This window comes from Solanum stenotomum, chromosome 9, assembly GCF_019186545.1.
Source record: "Solanum stenotomum isolate F172 chromosome 9, ASM1918654v1, whole genome shotgun sequence".
NCBI lineage: Eukaryota > Viridiplantae > Streptophyta > Magnoliopsida > Solanales > Solanaceae > Solanum > Solanum stenotomum.
In genome coordinates, this window is record NC_064290.1 from 17,158,287 (window position 1) to 17,166,228 (window position 7,942).

The window sequence follows — 7,942 nt, forward strand, 5'->3', positions numbered from 1 at the left end:
TTTGGGTAAGTGATGTGTGTATGTTTTTTATTTACGTATCTGTGCATGTCTACTGGTTTTTAGTATCATATGTTCAATGCGTTATAGGGAGGCATATGAAATGACATCTTGTATGTAATCTTATGTAATGAACTTGTGTGACTTGGGTTTTTAAGTGGTCTTGTTCATTGTGTTTTGTGATTATGCATGCTTGTTTGTGATTGGTGGTTGGCTCGAGTACCACACTAGTACACAATGTTTTTGGTTGGATTGAGTACCACATTGGTACAAGATATATGGTTGGTTTGGATACCACGCCTGGTATGACACTAACAATTTCGTTTGAGTTCCGTGAGAGGAATCAGGTATGTGATTATGGTTCCATGAGAGGACTAGATATTTGCATTATGATCATACTACATGTTTTATGCATTGGTTGATTCATGACATATGACTGTGAGTATCTGGTTGGTAATTGTTGATATGTGTATTATTATGTATTATTATTTTCTGGTGAACTGTTTACCTTCACAATCTTGGATTGGCCAAGTGATCCTACTAGTACACGGTGGTTTCTGTACTATTATTGCACTTTTTTTCCTTTCTTGTTGAGTGTAACGAATTGTCCAATGACTGATCCAAGATCTCAGTTGAGAGACGTTTAATTCCAAGTCCAAGGATGAGTTTTTTTCCAGGCTTCCATGGATTCTTCTACATTTTCGTGTCCATTTGTTCGGATAGAGTATAGACTTTAGTTATGTTTAGATTTCAAGGTTTTTTCCCTAGTTTCACTATTTAGAGTTTTTGTATGGTGTCTTTCAATTCTTAGAGATAATTCCGCGTCACAATTGTCTTAGCTATTGAGTTGGGTTTATGGGGACTCAATTTTATAGTTACTAAACTATTTTCTTTATTTTATTGCTAAAACTTGGTTTATTTATATAGTGTTGGGTTAGTTTGGATCAGTCTTTGGTTATTCCATCAGGTTGCTTTAGTGTGGGTGCCACTCACGATGGTTGGGATCATGACACAGTCCATACCTAAAATGAGATCAAAATTAAGCATGTCTAACTCAACTAGATTGACTAAGGTTTTTTCTAAAAAATTGCAATCGAGAAATTTCTATAAACCCGTTTAGGTAAAACTAACTCACCAACAAGAGTATAGACTGAGAAGAGTTTTGCTAGAATTTCGAGATTGACATCAAATGTCATAGAAACATAAAGAGTCACAAAGGAATGTGTGGCTCCTAAATCTAACAAGGCAAAAATTTCAAATCGAAAGACTCGTAACATACATTGACCATATAAGACCCCTCCCGATCCTATCGAGTCTGAAGAGCATTAAACTTATTTTGACTCTGTCTTCCATCAGAGCTAGATGTGGTATCGTGTTGAGTCGGGCGACCTACTAAAGCACTAGGCTGAGTTAGCTGATGAACATTTCTACCTTGCTTGCAATCGATAGGCAATCCTTCAATCTATGACTAGTCTTACAACATCCAAAGAAACTACTGGTACCATCCATGCATTATCCCGTATGGTTCTTACCAATCTTCTGACAAGTAGGAAAAGAACGTCAACTAGAAACACGACCCCGTGACGAAGAGTTTGGCGCCCTATTGTTACGACCCAAGACTACCCCTTAGACGTGACATGGTGCCTAAAGTCACGAGTGGACTCAAGCTAACCACATGGCATAGCACAACACTAGGATATCATACAAAACTGAAATAACATGGAAAAGCGGAATAGAGTTTCAAATTATTAACATAGCACAAAAGAGAAATTTGAATACAATTACTCATAAAAGAGAAAAAACAATAACGTATGAAGAGGAAGAACTAGTGTATGCCTTTTTGTTTTATATATTTTTCAAATTAAAAGCAGTCATGCAAGCCCATTTATTAAATAAAAAACCAATGCATAAATCAAGGCCCTAAATAATGACCCGATACAACAAGCCTTAAAAAGAAAAAGAAAATAAAAGGAAAGCTGCTAAACCTAACAAGAAACATCTAGCCCTTGTATCGATAATGTCGCCTCTTCTTCTTTCTTGTGAATTCTCAAGCTTGCCAAGATAATAATGGCGATATCGAAGAATGAAATTGGGATTCTAACATCAGAGAAACACAATACAAATATCTAAGCTTGGATAGAATCCACCTTAGAAATTTAAAACCTCTAACAAATGCCATGAGTTCTGACTTCCTTAAAAAATTCTTCAGCTAAAAAATGTGACTTGTAAGCTTCTTTTTTATTTAATTTCCCCAAACTTATTAGATAAGTAATAAATGTTCCAAGACTCGCTTTCTTTTTTAAATATTAACCATCTCCGATATCTTTTTTCTACAGATTGACCTAAACGGTGATGCCACTGTGAAAGAATAAATGCCATGGTAAGTTAGTCATCTACATGAAAGATTTGTCTATCTCTCAACTCTTTCTCTTTTTGCCTTGTCCCTCCTGTAATAATTATATGGAACACAATCTGTAACCCTGAAATCTCTATTTTTGATGTGTATAATTTGTAAATTAGAACTTGGGCTATATCTATATCCAAAATAGTAAAATAGGCTTAGTTGTTAAAAAAATGTCTTGAGTTATATATAATATGATTAGTACCAACAATACAGAAAACTTGATTAGTTAGAAAAATCAGCAAGTCTATTGCCTTCTCTAAAATTGTGCTCCACCCTCACTGCTTCTTTGTTACTTGAAGTGGTCTGTTGCAAGAGATGCTTTTGTTGAGACTATTTATATTGCTTACAAGTTAGCTATAGTCGGTTATGAGTTTGTTAGATAATCAAATATTTAATCTCATTATTTCCAGCTGTGTATAGTAGCAGGATTCAAGTTAGTTAGACTAGATATTTCTCCTTCTCTCTTGTATAAATAGATAATTTATATGAATCCTTGATTCACTTCATGATAATGAGATCTGAAAAGAAGTTTCCAATTTCTCTCTCTCTATATTGAAGAATTCTCCATTAATGCAGTTCATCAAGCTTTAATCTAAGCTGAAACAAGCTGAGTTTAACATGGTATCAGAGCCATAGAAGGTCTCTCTTCCTCTAAATTTCATTTTGGTCCAATTTTTTTTCTCAATCTCTTTGCATCTCATATCGTTCGATTTCAATTTCGATATGATTCTACACATTTTTTCCTATGCAAATCTCTCTTTGCTTTAAGCAATTCTATTCTTATTGTTTGATCTATTCTCGTCATGATTAAAATTATTAATCAAACCACTGGTTCGTCTGTTTCATCTTCCCTAACCTTCGATATTTGGAAGTCCTTTGTACATCCATCCGTCTGAGAGTGCCGGTACAGTGTTGGTTCCTGTTCCATTTGATGGAATTGGATTTCGCTCATGGAAGAGGGGTGTGTTATGCTCACTCACTGTAAAGAATAAATTGGGGTTCATCAATAGAAATGTAAGAAACCAGCTCAAACGACTGCTGATTGTCGCTAATGGGATCGATACGATGCCATATTGACTTCCCTCATTAAGGATTGTGGATAGTGTTGAATACGTATTTGATTTATCGAAATTGTGGAGTGAGCTGCAGGATCAATATGACCAGACTAATGAGGTCAAGCTATATCAGATTCTAATGGAGATTAACGATCTTGGGCAGGGTAATCTGGACATTACTTTCTACTATACCAGGATGAAGAAGCTCTGGAAAGAGCTCAGCACCCTGTGTGTGAAGAGCAATTGCAGTTGTCTCTGCACTGGTAGTGCCAAGGACACCATGCATAAAGCTGGACAGGATAGGAAACTTATTCAATTTATCATGGGCCTGAACGATATTTATACCATCATTCGAGAAAGCATGCTCATGATGAATCCTTTACCATCTATGGGACAAGCGTTTACTCTCCTTGTCCAGGAAGAAAAGCAACAAGAATTCAAGACGAACAGTCAGTTTTTTTGCAGAATCTTCTTCTCTGAATGTCTTTTCCTCAGGTGCGTCCTCATCATCAGGTGCATTTTTACGAAACCTTTGTGGTTTATCAGATTTTCAAAACTTCCAGACCAACTACACTAATAGTGGCACCAAAACAAGGCTCTTATGTGATTATTACAAGAGATTGGGACACATAAAAGACAAATGCTATAATATTGATGGTTATCCCAACAACTCAGGTCTCAATAATCAATCCTACACCAATCATGCACAGAGAAATCAACAAAACAACTTCAACCCCAATTCACAGAACATAGGGTATAAAGGAAAGGGAATTGTAACCAATGTTCATGGAGATCTGCATACCTCCTACTCAAATGAGAGAAGTCAAGTCAACACTCAGAATGGACCTACCAGCTTATCCAAAGAACATTATAATCATCTAGTTAGCATGTTGCAACAATTCCAAGATGGAAACATACAGGATAGATCTGTTGCTGACTCAATCCCTACCAATAGAGCTGCCAACTTTGTAGGTATAATTGTTTGTAACTCTTCTGTAGATTTTGATAAACTATTTCTTGGATGTTTCAAAATAAAAACTGACTCATGAATGCTAGACTCAGGGGATACATATCATATCACCTTTGACAAAAACCATCTAACAAACCTCATCACAATACCATACCTCATACTTGTTAGATTGCCTAATGGTTACAAAGTTAAGGTAACTCAAATTGGAGAGGTGAAATTGGCTCCCGAAATCACATTGACCAATGTTATTTCTATACCTACTTTCAAGTACATTCTGATCTCCATCAGCTCTTTGGCTACAACCTTAAATGCATTGCCTCATTTACTAACTCTCTCTGTCTACTTCAGCCCCTTCACAGAAGAGGCCTTTGGTGATTGGTAGAGTGCATGATGGGCTGTATATCTTCTGCTCATACTGTCTACAGAATAAAAATCCCATTACTTAGAAAGATAGCATTTTTTCTTTATAACAATGTACAATTTTAGTGTCATTTCCATTCATGTTCCCTCCATTTTGATGTAAAAGAAATTTCATCTGTTGTTGCTAAGGAGGAGAATACTCCTGCTCATGATTCTTGTTTTCCTCCTAATGAAAAAGATCCTATTGTGGATGATAGAAATAATGTGTCTGCTCATACTTCCAAACTTGGTCATGTCCCTTCTGTAAAAATGAAAGGTTTAATCTCAATACCAGAACATTTCTCAACCAAGCAACCTTTCTTTTGCCAAATATGCCCCATGGCTAGACAACCCAGGCTTCCCTTCCCTACCAGAACCACCACTTCCTCAAAATGTTTTGACCGGTTACACATAGACTTATGGGGACCATATCATACCAAAACATATAATAACTTTACTATTTTCTTACTCTTGTAGATGACCACTATAGCGCAACACAGACACATCTATTAAGTAGTAAAAGCAATGCTTTGTGCATAATCCAATCTTTCATATCCATGGTCGAAAATTAGTTTAGTACCACAGTAAAGACTATTAGATTAGACAATGGACGAGAATTTTCCAATAATGAAGCCACCTGTTTCTTTCAACCCAAAGGCATTATACATAAAAACTCATGTCCGCATATACCACAAACAAATAATATTGTGGAAAGGAAACATAAATACCTACTTGAAACAACTATATCCCTACTTTTTCAATCCAAATTAGCCATAAAATACTGGGGTGAATGTATTCTGATAGCTACTTACATAATTAACAAATTACCTTCACATGTCTTGCATAACAATTGTCCATTTGGAATAATACTCCAACAACAAAACCCTCATACTATCATATGAGAAGTTTTGGTTGCTTATGCTATCCAACCACGCCTAAAATTCACATGACCAACTTTTGACCCTAAGGTCAATCATTATGTATTCATAGGTTATCCTCCCAACACAAAGGGGTACAAAGTTCTGAACCTAGCCACTAGGAAAATTCATGTGTCTTGAGATGTAGTATTTCATGAGATAATATTTCCATTTTTATTAGCAAAAGAAAAAGATGTTACCACATTTCCTACTTCCCATTTCTACTATTCTAACCTCCCTCATTTTTCCTCTTTATCCCTTGATCTTGTATCTCGTTCTGCCACCTCCAATACCCTTTCTGATGGACAATGTGATCAAAGGTCCAATGCGATTCCTAACCAATTTGAGCCACCTAATACTCCATCACTATACCTACTAGCCCTACTCATACCTCATCAACCTCACATCTTGCAACACTTCCTACTGCACACACTAACATGTCTCCACATCTATCTGTAGTCCAAACAATACCTAGGAAGTCAACAAGAGACTACAAACTACCATCGTACTTACAATACTACATTCATCATGTCCCTAAGCCCACTTCACTTTATCTCTATGCCTCCTTCTCCCAAAACAATCATATTACCCCTGAAGATTTGTTTCCATTTAGTTTGTGAACCATCATATTATGAAGAAGCAACTATGAATCCTACATGGTAGATTTCTATGACACAAGAATTTCATGCACTACATGAGAACAATACCTGGGATCTGGTTCCTTGCCACCTGATAAAAAATTCATTGGTTGTAAGTGGGTGTATAATATCAAACATAAGGTAGATGAGACTGTTGAGAGGTTAAAGGCAAGGTTAATTGTGAAGGGATACACACAACATGTTGGAGTTGACTATAATGAAACTTTTCCCATGTTGTTAAAATGACAGCTTTCAGAGTTGTATTGCTACTGCAACTAAGAAATGTTGAGATATTTTTCAGTTAGATATGAACAATTCACTCCTTCATTAGAAATTGCATGAAAAGGTTTATATGGATCTACCACAGGGATTAGACACTGGCAGATCTGGATTTGTATGCAAGTTAAATAAGTCCCTGTATGGACTCATACATCCATCAGACAATGGTATGCAAGATTAACTGGTGCACTCAACTCTAGAGGTTACACACATTCCATGAACAATTATTCTCTATTCCACAGAAAGTTAGGATCTTGTATTATTTTTGTAGCAGTTTATGTGGATGATGTTTTACTCACTGATACAGACCTAGCTGAAACCACTGTCGTGATGTCTTTCTTACACGACACCTTCAAGATGAAGGATTTGGGGAAACTACATTATTTCCTTGGTTTAGAGGTTTTGTATAAACATGATGGCTTTCTTATCTCTCAATGGAAATTTGCCCTTGACCTACTCAAAGAATATAATTATAGTCAGTTCATATCATTCTCCTTACCTCTTGATCCCTTGATCAAGCTTCGAGATGATGAAGGTTTACTAATACTCTTAGATCCTACCTATTACAGGAAGCTCATTGGTAAATTAACTTTCCCCACAAACACTAGGCTTGATATTTCTTGTGGAGTTCAACACCTAAGTCAATTCATGTATCTACCGAGAGAATCCCATCTATAGGCAACGCTCTACACATTAAGATATTTAAAACAGGTTCCCATCTTGGGAATGTTCATGTCCATCTCAGATGACTACTCTGTTAAGTCCATTTGTGGTGGGGCTTCCTGTCCTGATTCTAGGAAATATGTTACTGGTTATGTTGTCCTACTTGGCAACAGTCTTGTGAGGTGGAAATCCAAGAAGCAAGAAATCATCTCTCTATCTTCAACTGAGGCAGAGTATAGGTCCCTTAGAAAGGTAGTTGGTGAATTGGTTTGGTTGCAGAGATTGTTTGATGAACTTACAGTCACTACCAATCTTTTCCACGTATTTTGTGATAGTCAATCTACTTTACACATTACCAGAAATCCTGTCTTCCATGAGCGTACAAAGGATATCGAGATAGATTGTCACTTTGATAGAACTAAACTTCAAGAAGGACTAATCACCCTACACCATGTTGGCACTGACAATCAGTTGGCTGACATCCTCACCAAAGCACTCACTGGGTTAAACATTCCACTGTTCTATCCAAGTTGGCAGTGATTGCATCACCTCTAACTTGAGTAGGGGGGGGGGGGTTGTTGAGACTATTCACATTGCTTACAAGTTAACTATACTCTGTT